The 19,062-nt window shown below is 44.4% G+C and overlaps 1 protein-coding gene across 5 annotated transcripts in view; it reads left to right on the top strand.

Annotated features, from left to right (window-relative positions):
* Window positions 1-11,207: 11,207 nt before the first annotated feature.
* Window positions 11,208-19,062, top strand: part of SYNDIG1 (synapse differentiation inducing 1) — a 78,128-nt gene continuing 70,273 nt past the window's right edge. For 4 of the 5 annotated variants that reach the window (XR_003531128.1, XR_003531129.1, XM_027664697.1 and 1 more), the window contains exon 1: window positions 11,208-11,311. The gene's annotated coding sequence lies outside the window, so the exon portion shown is untranslated. Of the gene's footprint in view, window positions 11,312-11,507; window positions 11,570-19,062 lie in introns of those variants that run through there. The other variant, XM_027664698.1, reaches the window with a different exon arrangement.

Here is a 19,062-nt window from a genome sequence, read left to right as displayed (position 1 = left end):
GGAAAGATGCATGTAACGAAGACAAGTTATTTTTTAAGAGAAAATCTGTACTAATCAAGCAAAGAAAAATTTACAAGACACCCATAAAGACTGGTATAATATAGTGGTATTTTATCAGTAGAAGAAGAAAGAAGAAGAAAAAGATTGTCAGTGATCTAGCATGAAAAAGCCAGACATCTGGAGTTCAAAAGTATTGGGTTATTCATCCAAAGTATCTTTAATTGGATAGCCCCACAAGTGAGGTAAGAGCCATGAAATATGGAAGGGTTCTTAATCAGATGTTGTGACATTTCTTCCAGAATATGCCCCAAAGTCTTAAACTTTCCATTAATGAAAATGTGAAAAGTCGGAACACTTAAACATTGAAGAGAAAGGTTCGATTTTCCTTTTGAAAGCAGAAGTTCTCTAAGAGAACAAACATCTGCTGAAAAGAAAAAAGAATGAAACCACAAAACCCCCAAGCTTCCAAGAATTTCTGCTAAGAAGCAATTTTAATGAAAAACTTTGCCAATTTTCAGTAAGGCCCAGATGGGGCCTATAAAACTCAGTCTTAACTAAAGATGGGTATATAACTCTCAGAAAATTCTACCTTAGAAATAAAAAAAAAAAAAGGGTAAAAAAATTCTTCTGGAAGAGATGTCTGTTGAATACACACACACATTTTTTTGCTGCCACACAGTGATGCTGATAGGAAAACTTGTGGAAGGGTAAACATAAAGGGTTGGACTCCATGATCTCAGAGGTCCTTTCCAACCTGGCTGATTCTATGATTCTATGAGGAGACAGGCCAAAATGATAGGACATCATGGTTAGTAAGTAGTGTAGCTGAGGAGAAATGGCTTGAATACTCTTTAGTGGTCCCACTGACATTTCACTTGAATGAAATGGAAGGAATTGATCCATCTGGCTGAAAGATACCTAGCTGCCAAGAATGCTCATTGAAATAACTGATGCTAGTTTGAATTGCAGAGGGGAACATAAATTTCTTTTTCTTATTAATTTCCTTGTGCTTATCTGCCTTTTATATATGATGATTTTTTCTCCCCTGGAGTAGCTGTAAGAGACAGAGGACAGGTTTTTCCCAATCAAATGTCCTAACAAATATCCTAGAGGTACTCTGGAGATTCTCTGCATGCGCTGTGTAATGCAGAAAGCTTAGGAGTGACTCATCTGCATGCTGTCTTCCTAGTGCCTTAGCTCCCAATGTGGCACCCTGCTCTGATGATTGGAGATGCTTTTGAGGCAGGCATGCTCCACTTGTCCTAACCTAGACGGAGCTTTGAGGCTCAGAGCACCAGGGAGTGGGGACGAATGTGTACAGGGAAGCTATTCAGGAAGTCTAGATCCTCAAAGGTCCCTATCACTCCAGGTAAAAAAAAAAGGCATGATCTTGAAAAAAAAGGCAGCTTTTTGTCTCCTGTCCTTCCTGTCCAGGGGAAGAGGTCTGGATCTCAAACTGCTTTTCCTTTTCACTTTGTTCATCAGTGTCCCAAAAATCAGACCTCTTTTTCCTCACAATAGTGAGGGGATCACTGTCTCCTTGTATATTCCTATAGGGAAGCAGAATTTTGAGATTGCTTCTCATAAAGCAGTCTACAGTGGAAAATTAAGACATTTTCCACATAAAGACAATATTAAAGGTAGACAGGGACAAATCAGGCCTGTGGTGTTCAAGAAAAATCTCCCAATTGAAATCAATGAAGGATTGTGCTTCCAAATTAATTGCATGCTTCTGTCCTTAGCATCTGGGCATGGAATCAAAACTGATGAGCCAACAAAGCAGCACTGAGCTGCTCCTGCGAACAATCACCATCAATAATGAGAAATACTAGGAGAATACTCTTTGAAATTCAAATCACAAGGAGCATCATTTAAAAGGAAACTCAGGAGAAGCAGAAATACCATGCACCACACATTAATTGTCATGCATGTGACAAAATCTTCTGTATTGCTGTTACTTAGCAGCATTAAATTTATTCCCATAATGCCATACCAGAGATGAAATAATTAAACTAGCAGCCCATTTCTTCTGTACTGGAGGCCAGGCCTTCAGCTGGCATAAATCAGAACAGCTGCACTGCAGTGACTTGGTTTTACAACCAGCTGGGGAGCTGAGCCATTTATTCTAAAAACGGAGAGCTGAAAAAAAAGTCAAATCCTTCATTACTCTATGTTGTTCCTTCTGCTCCAGAGTAAGGGTAAGCAAGCAGGGCTAAAGCCCCTGCTGACCTGGAACCGCTCCCCAAGCACATGGCAAGCAATCTGGAAACTGCTCCCAGCAGATTTAACAAATTAAATTTGGAAGGTTAAATATTTAATAACATGCTAGTGATTTCTTCCAAATGGGCACAGATAGTCACTGCTATATCCTATTCCTTTTATAACCAAATTAATCAGAAATATTCACAGATCTGTTTTGACAGAAATACTATATTATGTGTGTAGAAAATGAGCTGATGCAGAGCTCATCATCCTGTCCTCCCCTTTTAAGCCCTCTAGCTTTTTGCCTGCCTTCCAGCCAAACATACTCGTACCTCTGCGGCAGCAGGATGACTCCACCTGGATCCACAGCGCCTTTCACATTGTGACTCCAAATGGCAGATCTGGCCCATGGACAGGAGCAGCTGTCAAGTGGATGACTGCAGTGATAGCATGGCCCTTTCAAATTGTGGGTATCCTGATACCGGACACATTATTCTTCAGGGGGTGGCACAAGAGATTTAGGTAAAGCCAGAATGTCACCTAGCCTACCTAAGGCCTGTTTGAAAAATCCACTGAAGCTAAAATAAGTAGTTTACTGGGGAAAGGACCATATTTCTTGTATGTAGACTGTGCTTGCCCTTTTTGTATATGAAGGGAATAAAATATGCCTTTAATGTGGGGAGATGGAAGAAAAGGGGAGATATGTTATTAAGTCCCCCAAGCAAGAAGGGAACAGACGAAGGTGTGTTTTGTCATAGAATTAGACTGTTTTTTAGCTACCACAGTTGATATCAACGAAGATAAGAAGTGACAAGTTTGCAAACAACCAGAGGGAAGGGTTGCAGATGTGTGGAGGATCTTGCTGAAAGATGTGCAGGTGAGACAGCTCATATGAATTCCAGAGGAGATGCAATAGGTTTATGAAAGAGATTCAGTGAAGGATACTGAATGGATAAAGATTTTGTCTAGAAAAGCCTGAGCTGCAAAGTGCTGGGAGCTAGTATAGAGTTTAAAAGAAATATCATCATGTTTGCCATGTTGTAGCTATCTCTCGGCACATGCTTTTGGTCACATTTGGAGATAGACCTTTAGCCTGACCCCAGACCATTGTTCTTAAGCTTCTGTGGCATCCCAAACTGCCAAAGGTACTAGACATACATCATATTATTTTCCTCCCCACCAGTGAAACCTGATTGTTTTTCATGGAGTTATCCGTAACTTTTATCAGCTTCTCATTGTTGCTATCTCCCACGTAGAGAGGTGTAGCCAACACTGAGGTCAGGTCCTGTCATGCCTTAACTGGTCTGCAAGCTCTTGGCTGACATCCTGAGGAGCAGTGGGAATGTGTCCTTACCATGCGAGATGCACCAGGAGACTGGAGGTGGAAATCTGAACTTCTCTTTATTTTCATAGCCTGGTAGTGCAGAACAAATAATGCCTTTTTGTTTGTTTCTCGCCAACCCCAAAGCATTTTTCCAATGTTACAGGACAGGGACTGACTAGTATAAATCTTAAGGATGATGGAGAATTTGGAAACCATCATGTCATTTGTGCACAGCTGCTGTTGACTCTTCTAAGCTACTAGGTTTCACCCACACTGTGTAGACTGCAGGCAACAAGAAAAGAGCATGGCATTCTCCTTAAATCACAATTGCCAAAGTGGAAATCAAATCCACAGGGCTCCCAAACTATTGGGGCACCTGTGAGAGACTGGATTGTTAATGGTTAATGACTTAAAACAATTGTAGAGGCACCAGGGTGCTTTGCTTCAGCCTCAAGGCCAAGAAGAGGCAAATCCTGCAAGGTTGGATAGTGCCTTTAATCATGGTAATTGTCATCCTTTACCCAACTCAGTTGTAAAACTTTCCCCCTTCTCCTTGGAGAAGGTCTTATGGGGCATAACTGGATCGATCAACTGTGCTGACATGAGAGGCAGCTGTCATGTCTTAGAAGGGATCATAAACCATCAAAGACCCCCCAAAGCGCCCCCAGACTCATTTCTGAGGCCTTCCACCAGAGGACTGAAAGCTCGCTCCAGCCCAGGGGAGATACCAGGCATTCCCACCTGGCCTGAACGTATATCAGCCCACTGGACATTGCACTTCACAGGTTTCTTCCCCTGCACCTGGAGCAGGATGCCCTACCCTGATAAGGCCTAGAATCTGGTCAGAGAATGTGAAGCTATCACATAAGCTATCTGTGGTGAGTTACTGCTGGTGCCAGTGCTGTTTTGGTGTTGCATTATTCTAAAAAGCAGCCTGGTTCACCAAACTTCAAACACACAAGTGCTATCATACACTACTAGTAGGTTTTACACTGTGTAGTAAATAATTCTGATTAAGATCTTTCATCTATTCACTTGTCATTTGTCATAATAAATAATTCATTTTATATAAGTATATCTGATTTGGCATCATGAAAACCTGTAGGACAAAGTGATTTATTAACACCTCTATAATTCCTTAAACTGCTGACATAATCCGAGGCTAAGATTGGATTCAGGGGCACCCAGGCTCCTCTCTGAGAAGGAGTTTAGAAAGTGAAGGAGTCCTTCCTCATGATTCAATGGCAGGGCTTCTTCAGTAACTTTTGTCTAAGATTTCCAGCTCCCCTCTCCCCGTTCACCAGCAACCCTCCAGGCATCCAGATCACGACTTCAGCCAATGAACAACTAAATTGCAACAATCAAGTCTGATCATAGATCCATGGGTGGTGATTATGAATCTTTCTACTCTTATCCTTTCTTTCTCTTCCTTCCTTTCTTTTTCCCTTATCCATATTCTTGAGTGCTTTCATATTGCCATATCAGTATAGATAATAATAACCCAAATGGCTACATACCTGCTTTCCATTGCAACAAACTGTTCTAAAATAAACCCCATATATGTACATTTACAAACACCGGTCATTCAGTGTTGTTTCACTGTAATCCACCCCAAGGGATCTATTAACAAGAACCTGGTTTACTCTCGCCCTCGTGGGGTGGGTCATAACAGCATCCTCCTGCTTCCAGCCACTACTCCAGAGAGTTATAGCTCTCCCAGATGACTTGTGTTGAGTCCATTGACACTGCTTGGATGACACAGTGCTTCTCCACAGGCCCAAGCATCTTTCTTTAAGAGGCTGAACCAACCCAGTGTGAACAAGCTGCAATCCGTTTAATTCAACTTAATGTCTACCCAATTAGGCATCAACATGTCCATACATAAATATAGGTCCAAGATGCTCAGTGGGACTAGGTGCCTCCCTTCAACCCCCACTTTGACTGTCCTGGTTACTTAAAGTATCAAGTCTTTGGGGAAAGGACTGACTGGTCTCTTAGCATATTTATACATATGCCCCTACCTACTGGGAGCCTGAGTGATCCATAAGACAAACAATAGGGCAATTTTCATGGCACTCAGCTCCAAAGAAGTGCCTGATTTAAACAAAGCACTTATGCTGCAGTTTCAGTGGATGAAAAGGCATTTTAAGTGAGATGCTGGACAACTCAGGAGATCCCTAATCATATCCAAGAGGAACCATTTTTATCTTAGATATTTATCTGACACTGTTCAAGATCTGTAGCACCTAAATATTGTCAGCAACGACTGGTTCCTTCCCTTAAAAAAAAATCAGAAGGTGGCCTTAGCATATTTCCTGTCTGACAGGTGGCCACATCTCAATTAGCACTAACCTGTGCCTTTCCTCTCTACCTCTGAAGGCCAGCAATGCAAGGCAGCACAGAAATGATAGAGTTCCCTCTCCCTTGGAGCTGCCCAAACTGGTCAAAGACCTGCCTTACAAACAGGGAAGCATTGATGACACTTGCTTGCAGTAAGGCTTCCTGGAAGAATCCCAAAAAGTTCAAACATTAGAACTGCTTGCAGTGAGATGAGGCACAGATGGCAAAATAAAAGCAATGCAATTTTTTTTCTGAGACTCTGAGTCTCTCAGCTCCTGGACATATGAAAAATTGGGCCACTTTAGCAGAATTCATGTAACTTGTCTAAAGCAAAAGAGATAAAGACAACCCCTTCCACGGACTGGGCTGAGGACTTGAGTATATAAAAGGTTGGTCCTGTATCACTTTTCCTAACAGGTTCTTCCAAATTAATTTAGTACCAGATGTAAAGACCTGTTTACTTCATCCTCCTAGCAGATGATATCTAGCAGCCACTCATTCTTGGTTCACATTAGGCAGTGACAGTGATTGTGTTTATATTTTTTCCCTGTTACAAGTAAGTGCACATATCGAGCTTATAAGAGCAAAGAAGAGTTCAAAGCAATGAAACATTTGATCTTGAGCTTTGTTACATCGTTCACTCAGCCAAAAAAATCTATCTTTTCCTTTTCAATTTGCTATGAATACAGAATAAGAAAAAAAAATGCTCAGCTTGGGTTAACCCAAACTCTCATTTTTATTCTAATTTCAGAATTACCAGCAAACAAATCAACACAAACTTCAGCACCCAAACAGCTCAGTCATTTCAGCTAACCACTTCTTGTTTCTCAGAAAGTTAAAAGCACTCCTGGCTACACCTTTGGGGTTGGATTCAATTACATGGAATGATTCTTCTTGCCTTTGGCAGGTACAGATTACAACTTTGGACTGCTTCCTGATTGCTCTGTATCATCACTCAGAATCAAGCTACATGACCACACCATTACCTATGTTGCCATGATTTTTGACAGACAGAACCCTTATGTGCCGCTCCACAAGCCAAAAGCCATGCACAATTTAGAACATAGGGTCCTGGAGCCTAGTTGTGCCCTCTGAATGATGAACAACTGGTTGTTGTAGACCTGAGGTTTTGTATTTTGGGTTTCTTTCTGGCTCATTGTCATTGTAAATACCAGCTCTCAGCGCTTCCTTCCCCAAACCTTCACCTTTCCATCCCTTCTATCTTCTGCTAGCTCTGTACCACAGCAAGATCACCCCACAACCACACACCCAAGTTATTAAGGCTGAGCACATCTGGCCTACATCACGTAACCCAACAAGCATTTTCATGTTCACTGCAGTCTGTTCCTGTTGAGCCTCAGGTGACCTTGGGGGACAGTCTACCACTCAGCTATTGCTTTAGAGTCATTAAGTGACATTTCATTCCCTCTGCAGCAAAAGATGCTCAATGACGGACAAATCAAGAGACATTCACAGAGCCAGCAGGAGTCTTTAGCAGAAAGCATGGAGGAAAAGATTTAAGCTCGGTTCTTCTGCTGGAAGAAGGAAGTTTCTCTGTGATCATCTAGAAAGCCTGGGTTCCAGTCTCGTACTGGGAACAGGGAGAAAGAGTAGCACTTTGTCTATCCTCTCTCCTTTTTCTGGTGATAGGTGGTGCTGCTGCTCTTCCTAGAGACCAGGAATGCACTTGCAGGTTACTGTCTTTACACTTTACTACTCGGGGTGTCCTGAGCATACACCACATCATAGATTATCAGATTTTGGACAGCTGAGGTCCACAGCATAACATTTCTCCCACATGAGCATTTTAGCACATCAGCAGATCCACATCAGCAGATCCACCAGCTAATGATGCTCCCCAAATCCTCATGGCTACCACAAAGCTCACCCTCTTTCCCTGAAGCACTGGATGTGTGGTTTCCAGATCATGACTCTCTCTTGCTCCCATTCTGTGATAGTTCCCATGCGGTTTTGCCCAGGAAGCTTTCAGAGCAGTTCTCACTCCAAGGGCTCTCACAGATGGACTGTTGACAGTGATGCAAAGCACCCAGCGGAGAAAAGAGCAGGAAGGTGATGAGGACTGTGTGACTCCCCAGCCAAGGTGTTGTTCCTTAGGGTGCTTCCACTGAAGTCAGTGGCCAATTGTTTGGTCAGTCTCAGTCTTTGTAAAAGCCCTGGTCAGAGCAATTAGTGGTGAAATTATTTCCCTGGAGCTATAATGAAATATATCTGCAAAGTCTCATTCCTTCCCTGAGTTCTGCAAATCCCCATGTTGTAAGAAAAGCTGTTTGTACTTCTCTTGTATTTTCTGCTTCCAGGTGGCATTTCTTCTTTACATCCTGTCTTGATGTCTCCCAAATCCCTAGTTCCTCTCTGAGAGCAGGAGAGTACAGGATCCATGGAGGTTCCCAAGCCAACATGGGCTGCCCTGCATCCCTTCCATTTCTTCTTCTTCTGCCCTAGGCAGCCTTGCCTTTCAGTTTTTCTCTTTGCAATGATTATTCTTGTTATTATTATTCACCAAGTATTTGAAGGGTAGCTTCTCAGGAGCTCAGGCCACACCTGAGCCTTGCTCAGAGGCCCTGGGGAGCAATTACTCGGATCCCTGCTATCAAAGCAAGAAGGGGTCCTTGACTGCTATGTAGTTTGTCCTACAGGTTGCTGACATACACTTAGAACAGCAAACAGCTGCAATGAGCTTCCAAGAGCCATCAGACCTAAAGGATGTGGACTTTTTTCTTCCCCTGCTTTGCCCCTTTCAAACATCTCTTCATGCTGCTCTCCATCAGTGTGATGCTTTGTGCTTTTGTCTGCGCAGAAGCTTTCCTACTGAGGTGCATCTGCATCAGCTCTGGAGAAAAGTGCCTTTAACACATAGCATTAACCTCCACGATTTCTTCCCACCCACAGCTCTTGCCAAGAAGCTGTGAAATGTGCTGGCACAATGCATTAAGGATGCACTGCACAGCCTGGTGCTGAAGAGGACTCTCAGTGATGCTGCTAGACCTGAAGAGAAACCCCCAAATTGCAAACTAGTCTGCTGCAGTTCACTGCACCACAAGCCCCTTTCTACTGCTCTTTGAAAAACTTTCTCCAACAATCAAATTGTACCAGTGAGCTGCAAATATCAAAATCAAATAAGGCATAGTCATTAGCCTTCCAGCATCAGGAATAGGCCAATTTATGCCAAGCTTAGTGCAATAGGGAAGTGTCATAATTAACTCCACTTAGAGTATTGGTAAGCTCTTGTATGGTTTTAGGCAAGAGAAGAGGTTGACAAGAAAAAAAGGCAAAGTATGCCCTGGTCAATAGCAACAGTTACACCCACTGCGGTTGTTGGATTGTAATTGTTTCACTACTTAGATTTTCTTGGTTCTGCTTCAAAATTCAACTAAATTAAATGAGGCCTGATTTCCTCATGGACACAAAGTTCCATGGTCTTCCCAGACTGAATGAAGAATGTGCTTAGTTTGGTGCAGGGAGAATGGGAAACATGGAGGAACAGTGTTAGGGGAAATTATTACTTCCCTGATATCACTGAACCTCATCTTGATAACAACATAGAAAGTCCCCACATTTTGGAAGTGTCAAAGGAAACAAACAAGCTCACAGGATGTGGCTGCCTGGAAGCAAGACAATTTGACTTGAAGACCCAGAAATCCCTTCCCCACTCCATTATAAATGCCATTTTTTTCTTCCAAGAAAAGAATTCTAACAAGTCTTTTTGGCATTCCTCCTATTTCACAAATACATTTGGTCACTAAGAAATTGTATTTCACCAGGAATAAAAACCAGTATTTTGCTGTCCATCCAAGCGAGCTGATATCTCCATTCAGTAGCAGTAATGCCTGATAAATTTGCCCTTTAGCATCTCAAAGTCCTTTGTTTGCAAACCAGCCCCCCTACAGTTATGTTCCTGTACAAGGAGAATGGAAAGATAGTCTTTTTCCTAAAAGTCTTACTTGGTAAAGCCATAATGATTGTGATTTAGAGGCTTCTATTCTCAACAAAGGAAAGGTGAAAAATATTTTAGAGAATAAGGGTGACCATAATTTGGGGCTATTTTTTTCTGCTGATTACATATGCATTCTCTCCCAGTGCCTATTACATTAAGGAAGAAACCATTTTCTCTACAGTCTGGAGCAAGTCAGCAATGAACAAGGGACCAGATATTTAGATGGAGAGAAAAATGTTTTGTAAATACCACTGGGATATACTGAAAACAAGTGAGAGTTTGGAAGAGAATCAAAATGTTGTGGAAGAGCAGAGGCTGGAGGGATTTTCTGCTTAAAATCTCTATGATGGACTCAAGTTAGTTAATGTGTATTTTAAATCTTGAACATTGTCCTTCAGCAAAGATTTGGCATGGCTTATTTTGGGACTATGAATAACAAATAAGAGGCAAGCAGGGAGAGAAAACAGCTTTAACCCTGGGAGAGAAGTGGAGGCAACCAAAATGCACCAGGGTTGTACATCCTCTTGTCTCCCTGCCGTGGCAAAGGAAAGTAGTGATCTAAAAGGGGCACGTGATCTCCTAACAACACTTTGAGCAATAGATGTTTACGATCTAGAAAGAAGGGGTGACAGAGAAGCTTTTAGGCAAATGACTTGGCTATCAGGCCTGTTAGGGATGGAAAGAGGAACGGATGAACACTGCTTACGCATATTATGCACAGTTATTAGGAAAGCTGGGAACACCCCTCAATGCCGCAGCCTGGTGTGCTCATCACTACGCTAAAATATAAACCACAAGTAAAATAAAGTTCTTCAGACCTGCTAGAGCGTCCCTGTCGCCTTGGGGAGCTGTGCCCATCTCCATGCTGGCAGGTGCCTGTGTGGGTGTGGGAGCAGTACCGGGGGCTCTCTGCGGCAGGGCAAGGTGTAGGGTCAGCCAAGCTGGGGCGAGCGGACTCGATGCCTCTGAAGGGTCATTGAGCTCCGGTGGGTGGGAAACAAAAGAGATCCCTGTCTAGGAGGAAGGCCCAGGGAGGAGGACGAAGGATGGGGGGGGAGGAGGCAGAGAGGGGCGGGTTTTGCCATACTCCCCCGAGATGGGGGCTACACACCGGGGTATGGAGGCTGTTCCTGCTGCATAAGGAAAGTTGGACGCGCTGCCACGCAAGGCTGGTTCCCCTGCCTCTCTCCTTCTCCCTCCCTCCTCCGCCTCCTCCTGCTCCTCCTCCTCTTCCCCGCGAGTTGAGCGCACAGTACAGCTAGTCGGTGCAGGCGGCGCAGCCCCACCGGCCGATCGCCTTTTCCCGGTGCCGGTCCAGCTGCCGGTCCCGCTCCCCCGCCACCCCCTGTCGCCGCCGCCCCCGCAGCCAGGATGCCGGCGGCCGGCGCGGCCGGCGCGGCCGGGCTATGAGCCACCGCTGGCCCAGAGCTACGCCGCCTCTCCGGCAGCCCACAGCAGGAAGACCGCGCTGCGGGTCACCTTGCAGGGAGGTGAGTGACCACCCCTCATCCCATCCCATCCTGTCCTATCTCCTCCGGGGAGCGAAACACTAAACCGCCTCCCCCTCCCCGCGCCGCATACTCCGGAGCGGCGCCGCCGGGCACGGAGCAGAGGCGGGAGCACCGCGGCGCCCGCAGCCGCCGCGGCAGAGTCGCCGGCGGGAGCCCCGGGGAGCGCGGGGACTGAAGAGAGCCTGCCCTCGCCGGGCGGCGGGGCGCCGCCCGCAGAGGAGCTTCTCCGATGCTCCAGTGAGAGTCGAAATTAGCATAATCTGCCCTGCCCGCCTGGGGTCTGGGGAGGGACAAGGCTTTTCCAGTGCCATGGCGAGGTGTGGGTTGGGAGCACTGGATAGGAGAGTGTGCATGGGGTCCTCCTTTTCCCGTCCCTCCTCTTCCCCCTGAGGAATCCCCTACAGCGCACTGTGGCAGAGCATCTTTCTCTCCCAGCTCCCGGACACCCTGCCAGCCCAGGGCAGTGTCTGGCCCGGGAAGGGGGAGATGCGGGCGTGCGCGGCCCCGTGCGGGCTGCGGCGTAGAGCCGGGGGGCAGGCGGCACAGATGCTGGGCTGTTGGCAGCCACAGCTGACTGGTTCCCTCACCATCCTGCTCCAGAGGCGCCAGACTGAATTTCTTTTCCTTCCCATTCTCTACTTTGCAAGCAGTGATAGATAAGTTAGAGAGAGAGGGATGGTTGAGGCAAGGAGACAGCAGTGGTCCCTGCAATTCGGTGGCAGAGAGGGGTTGACCTTGGGTGAGTCCCTCATGCCTGCACCATCCTTCTTGATCGGGTATCACTAAAGCATCCCGCAAGGGGGTCAGCCCTTCAGTAAGAAGAGCCTGGTAAATGCATTGAAATCTTTCTGGAATTGGCAATTCAGAGTGCAAGCCTTCCTGGAACAGTACTGGTAGTGCTTGCTGGTCAAGAGTGTGCTGCAGGAGAAGAGGTGCAAGGGTCTATATGAGAGTGGCAGTGGTGATGGGGTTTGACCCCCACTAAGAACGTGGAGCTACCTAGTGGCAGGAGTTGCTCCTGAGAGCAATCTGTTGAACTGCTCGTTCAAAATCACTGGAGGGAGACTGTAGTCTCAGTGTGTAATGAAAGAGAAAGAAGATAAAAAAATCTGAACTTTCCAGGGAGATTAAATATTCCAGTTACAATTAATTAGACATTAATCCAGCGTAAACAGAGCATTAACAAAAATTAAAAGGTGCTTTGATATTCTTAAACTCAAGATGATGCATTAACTGATACTTACAGGGGGATTTTTTTGTATTATAAAACACAGTCAGAACAGAGAATGCACTTTTCTACATTCATGCATTTAAATTATTTGCTCTTAATTATAGTTAATGAGCAATCATCTTCAAAGGAGCTGCATATAGATGCTCCATATTAATTTCAAATTACCTCACTCCTAAGAATAAGGCATTTCTGATTTTACAGGATAAGTCGACATTTTATTAGCAGTTTGGTATCCTACATGCCAGGGTGCATGTAGGATAAATGCATTTGTAGGAATTAAATGAAGTCTCCTTTTATTAAGTGGGCAAGCAGACATCTCACATCACTGGTGCTGTATGCTCTGTAATGAATCTCATATGCACGGGAAGGTTCTTGCTTGTACAAATGAAGATGTAATACAGTATGTAGCGTATACAGGCACCACCACAACACATTTAACTTGATGAAGGCTGCTCTAAGGATTTAAAATGCTTTTGATTCTGAGGATAGTATTAGAGAAAAGGTGCAACATAGTTGGGTAAGGTTTTTTATCTTTCTCTCTAGTGTAAATTCGTATCTGCAGCCAGCTGTAATTGCTTCCAGGAGTTTTTTAATACTGCCTGTGTGGTTATTAAGATTGCAGAGTGCATATTGGGATTTCCAGATTTCATTTTCTTCACTTTGAAGATGAATTTTTACAGGTTATTATTTGTATGGTGCAAATGAAAAAGAACTGCAGAGGTGTATACAGGAGGAAAATACTCTGGGTGTTCAGTGGCTTTGCTTTGACAAATGTGAATAGTGTCTAAGTGTGTGAGCATAGCTGTTTTCTGGATCTCTTTCCCCCCAAGGCGTGGGGCGGCCCAGTTCTAGTTCCATTTCCATCTGAGGAACCCTTTCCGACGGCTTAATGTGGATAGGGGGGGAAACTCCAGCGCCAGGTGTTTCTTCAGGTCCTGAGCCTGGAGGGGAGAGGTGCTCTCCCCTCCCCCCACCCACGTGGCTCCATGGCCGGCACAGAGACAGCACACAGGGCACAGAGAGGAGGCAAGAGAGAGTTTATTGTTGGGGGGGTTACATTTATAGGGTTAGGAGGATTCACAGCATAACCAATTACAAGTCGGAGGAAGGGGTTAACAACCAATACGAAGGGGTTAAAAGGGGCCAATGAGAACACCTCTTGATATCTTCTCAGGACATTCCTGCATGGGAGATAACAGTTGCTGTGGGGGGTGTTGGGAAGAAGAAGCATGTGTTTACAAAGAGACTACAAAAAGCCATTTTGAAACATGTTTAAACCACATTTTCTCATATGATGCAGATTTACTGCCACAGCTGTTCATGTCTGAATATATATCCTCTGGCTATCAAATCAATTGTTTCTCAATATTCTTTCTCTAGTAAAAGTTGGAAACTACATTTGAGTAATGGGATCACAGCAAAATTCTCCTCTTCACATGTAAATGCCTATGACCTTGAGGATTTAGGTGGAGCTGGTCTAACCTGTAGCAACTAAGAATCGAAAGATTTTGTGCTTTGAATTTGGCATCATAAAGTCAGAAGACTGACAAACTGGTTATTTTCATTGGACCAGCAAAGACATTTTGAAGTAGTAGTGCAGTACATGAGAGGTGTGAGTCCATGCATGCCTTTAGCAATCCCAGTTTTATATATGGCATCCCTATAGAAGTTTATCTGTATGTGTGTATCTATATAAAACCTGAATGTGTAAAGTTCTGTCATTTACCAGCCATCCAAATCCATGCTGTAAAGTATTTTTGTCCTTACACTCTGAGACTTTAGTTCACTGGGGCACAAGAAGATTGAACTGACTGTTCACATCAAGTTGGCATAATTCTAGCAGAGATTTATGTGCTTTGACTGAGTGATCAGACTCGTTAAAAATCCCCAGAGAGAACTAAGAAATTTGAAATGCTTTTTGTAAATAGATAATTTCCTTGGAAGACAATCATAGATGTCATTGGACTGGAAGGGACCTTAAGATCATCTAGTTCCAAGCCCCCTGCCATGGGCAGGGACACCTTCCAGTAGATCAGGTTGCTCAGGGCCACATCCAGTCTGACATTGATAACTGCCAGAGGTGGGGCATAATCAAGGAGTTCAGCTCCTTTAGGAGGGACTTGACTTTCCCAGATTCCTTGAGACATCCAGCCTGGTGTCAGGTCCTACAGGACTGATGTGCTTCTTGAGGACATCTCCCACAGCAGCTCCCTGCTACATGCATTGTCTTATCCAGTCCTCTCCCAGCACATGGTGTCCCCGCATCACCCACCCACCTATACCTTCCAGCCCCTATTCTTGTGCTCTTTGCAACAAAACAATCTCTCTTCTTCCAACTGCATGTAGCTTGCAAGATCACAGTGACAATGTTGTGTTGTGGATATTCTGCCAGACCAATGTCTGTGCCTCCCATATAAAAATCTCCAGGGTCCTATGTTCCTTCTCCTCCCAGAGGCAAGAGGTGATAGGATTTTTTGTCTTGTTCTGGCAATGACCTGAGTCTAATGCACCCCCTTATTCATATCCCTTCTGGTTTCTGCAGGGAGGGGTGAGTACAGGATTAAGAAAGGTCTGTAAAGGTCTCTTTATGCCCACTGATGCTACCGCTCAGTGTTTCCCTGCCTGCCCTGTCTGCCTCCAGCTACCAGTCTCGCTCTGGCTAAATCACTTATTCTGTAAAGGTTTTGTCCCACAGCATATTCCTAGCTCTGCAGTTCCTCTAGAGCCTGATGAAGCACAGCTGATTTTATTGCCCCAGGAGTGGCTGCTTTATTTAATCATCCTCGCCCTGATGAACTGGCACTAGCAATTTTACAGTATCACAGAAGCATTTTTCCAGCAAAGTGACTTACAACCTAGGGTGCTTTGTTTGGGGCAGGAAGTACAGAAACCTTCATTTTGCACCAAGTCTGCACCACCAGGCTGTCTTCGTGTTCTGTCATCTCTTTAGTTATCATTCATGCTTCAGGAATATCTAAAGCCCCAGCCTAGAGCACAGCATTGGTAGGTTACATGCAGAAGTGCGAGGCAGGTATCTTGTACTTCTGTGCTTCCTGCATGCAATGTGGGAATGCAAGCAGAGCCAGATAAGCAAGGTGTGTGCAAGAATCAGGTACTCTGGGGGCTTGGCTGCCCATCAGGAATGAGACTTACGTGAGTTAGTAGGGTCAGTCCCGGATCCACATTTGGATGTTCCTGTGTGTGGGCCAGCCTGGTCACAAACACAGTTAAACAGGGATTTTAGGTCAAAGGGGAGGCACTGGAGTCAGCCAGCAGGCAGATCAAGAGCACCAGGTGATACTGTGATGTTGGTATTCCTGGGAGAGACTCTTGTGATTCTTTTAGAAGCTCTACTTTGTGCAGCAGGGACTTTGCCTTGCTGTGGCTTTCTACAGGGCAGAGCATCAGGTAGCTGCTTCTAAGCTGAAGAATTTAAATTTTGTTGCAACACAAGTCACCACTAAAATTAGGCAGAGGGTTTTGGTGATAACTTAGCTTTTCCCAGACATTTAAATTTAGATTCACTCTCAGAAACTATCCAGACTGTGCATAGAGACCAAGAGGACCGAGACAGTGCATCTTTTCACCTAAGCATGAAGCTCCTCCATCACGTAAACACTCAATGGAACACACAGTTCAACTGTGCATCAGTCTTCACTCTGCAAAACATAGGTCATGGTTAAATCCATAAGATCAATAGTTCTGGCCCAAAACGTGGCATGATAAGTGTGGGTCTGAGTCAAGCTTTTCCCAGAAGCCAGAGCAGCTCCTGGGCAGAGGCTATGAGTGCTCTTCACTCCATGCAGGAGAGTCGTGGTACTCACTTCAGAAGTTTTTCTCAATGAGAGCCCTCTGAACAATTAGGGATACAATTACACACCCCAGAAAAGAGCTATATTCACTTGCTTTGAAAGTGAAAGACAGCACAATTTTCTACTCTTCAGTTTGGCAGCCTTCAGCCAGACCACGGTGCTGAAGGGTATTTCACTATGTGTCTATTATATCATGAAGGTTAGTTTTATAGCACTGGGCATAATCACAGAGTTTTATTGAAAAGCTTTTTGAATGGAGGGAGAGAGAAGAAATGTCAGCTTAGCCTTCTATTAGGAGAAATATGTCTTAAAGCAAGAATCTCTCCTCATGACTCAATCTCCCCTGTTCGAAATGGGTGAGGGGAGCTCACAAGTGAGGCTGGATACATTTGGAGTTGTCAAGTGATCCCCTTCTGCAGTATTGGGGAGCCTCTGAATGCAGTGATCCAAGCTGGTGTGGTGGCATCCTTTGCTCTGCGTGCTACTAGATAGCCAGGCTCAGAGTGGAGGGTATGTACTTGCAGTCAGGAGAGAAGACACAAGAGAACCGTGTGCTAGGTATGTGTACAAAAGGCCTTGTTTTATAGTTTCACACTGAGCTCACTAGCCACTTGGTCAAAGTTGATTCTTAGCTTTCACATGTTCAGATGCAGTCAGGGTGCTGATAATAGGTTTCTGACACTGAGCTTTCCCGGATTGCCTTGGTGAGATGAATGTTTTGCTTAAAAATGCACAGAGCCTGATATTTTACTGCTTTCACTTCACAAAGTAATTGCCATAAGTTGTACAGGTGTCACTGTGCCTTCCACAATAGGCAGGGTTGTTTACATCAGAGCAAGGTGCTGTTAGTCAGGTCAGTTATTCATTATCTGGAAAGTGCAGTTTTGTCATTGAATGAAGAAAGTTGTGAATTCAGACTGAACACAAAGAGTCAAGGCTGACAAAATTAAGTCAGGAAGGAAGATTGCTAGAAAAGCCTGAATGTCTTTTTTTTGTTTTAATTAGAGATAACTTGAATTAAAAACCAGTTTGTTCAAATAAAAATAAATAAACAAAACATTACATTTTGGCTCAGACAAAATGCTTCCATCTGCTCAAAAGGAAATATTTTGTTGCAGGGATAACATTTTTTGTTTTAGGTCAATGCAAGGTAATTCCTCTTTTCTCCCCCACTCTGTTCTTTGGTTAAGCTACTGAATTAAGCAATCAATTATTCAGGCAGATCTAATACGCATATGGTAATTATTTCCACATTTAAATATATCTCTGGACAGACAATCAAGAGACCTGGATTTTATTTCCAGTTCTGCTACTCTGTTCGACATGACCTTGGGTGTTTCACTGTACTCCAAGTTCCTCCTCTTCAGGGAAGGACAGGCCCACATTTCACAGTGGATTTGCTGCATATTGGTAATACTAAAATAGCATGGAGGTCTTTTTACTTCCACTGTTAGCAATGAAACCTTTAGCTATCACTAATGCATGAATTCTTAATTTTCCCAGTGTGAGTTAGTTGCATTGCCTTATGAAACTCCCTGTAGTTTACTTAATAGGGCAAAAGGAATTTCAGCCGCTGAAATATAGTGTTCCCTTAAAACAAAACCTAGTTTAATGAGCTCAGCTAAATCAAAGAAGAAAAATACAAGTGGGACATATTTTTTCCTTCATTTCATTAAATATTTCACTTTGTAATCAGCTCTCCAGATCCATTTATTGCCTGTGATTTCTCTCATGCAAAGGTCTATGTTTGTTGTTGCAGTTTCCAGATGTCTGAAATACCTCAAACCATACTGAAGCCTATTGTACTGGGTATTAAAAACTCCCTCTTACATGAAAGCTTGCGCCAGGAAACCTGCAACCTCCAGACCTCTCTTGATGTGGTTTTTTTCAGGCTGCAGCGCTCACCATTTGACTTGCCTGCTCTTCAAGAAAGCTTTCTCCCCTCTTCTTTCTCTGTCCTGGCAGTGGGAGAACCAGCATCAAACCCAAGGGTATTTTGTTGAATCTGATAGTCATGAGGCTGAATCAGTTTCTGGTGGTGGCACAGCCCTGTGAAGGGTCGTTATTGCCACTTCTTGCCATGCGGTGTTAGATTTAGAATCACTGAGGGATTGGCAGAGGGACGTGGGAGCAGTGAATGTCTTTTTGGGAGCATGGGCGACAGGTGGGAATCTGTAAGGATCAGAGGGATTTGAATCATAGGATAATTGAGTTGAAGGAACCTCAGGAGGTCTCTAGTTCTGTTTCATGCGCAAAGCAGGGTCAGCAATGGGGTCACACCATGTTGCTCAGTGGGTCTTGGAAATCTCCAAGGATGGAGACTGCAGGGCCTCCCTGGGCAGCCTTTTCCCATCCTTGACTGTCTTCATGGGGAAAAGATTTCCCCTGATATCTAAGACCCCCATGCAGAAGCACATGGCATTTTTCTCCTGGCTGATGATCTGCAGGAAATGGCAGCAAGTACAGCCATAAGCCTTGACAGCAGATAGGAACTCTGCCTTCAGCATCACCATGACTTACCTTCATCTCCTGCCAATAAACCAGGCTGTTGGGCTGGTAATGCCTGGTCTGGCTGGATGAGTGTCTTTCTGATCTGTTATGACAAGATGGCTGGGACTTGTCAGCCATAGCCTAGTATTTCAACTGAGTTGCTTGTTCAGAATTCAAGGTTTCTGAATTCAGAGTTC

Source organism: Corapipo altera, unplaced genomic scaffold, assembly GCF_003945725.1.
Source record: "Corapipo altera isolate COAL_440 unplaced genomic scaffold, ASM394572v1 76, whole genome shotgun sequence".
NCBI lineage: Eukaryota > Metazoa > Chordata > Aves > Passeriformes > Pipridae > Corapipo > Corapipo altera.
This window is presented reverse-complemented; position numbering and strand designations above follow the sequence as displayed.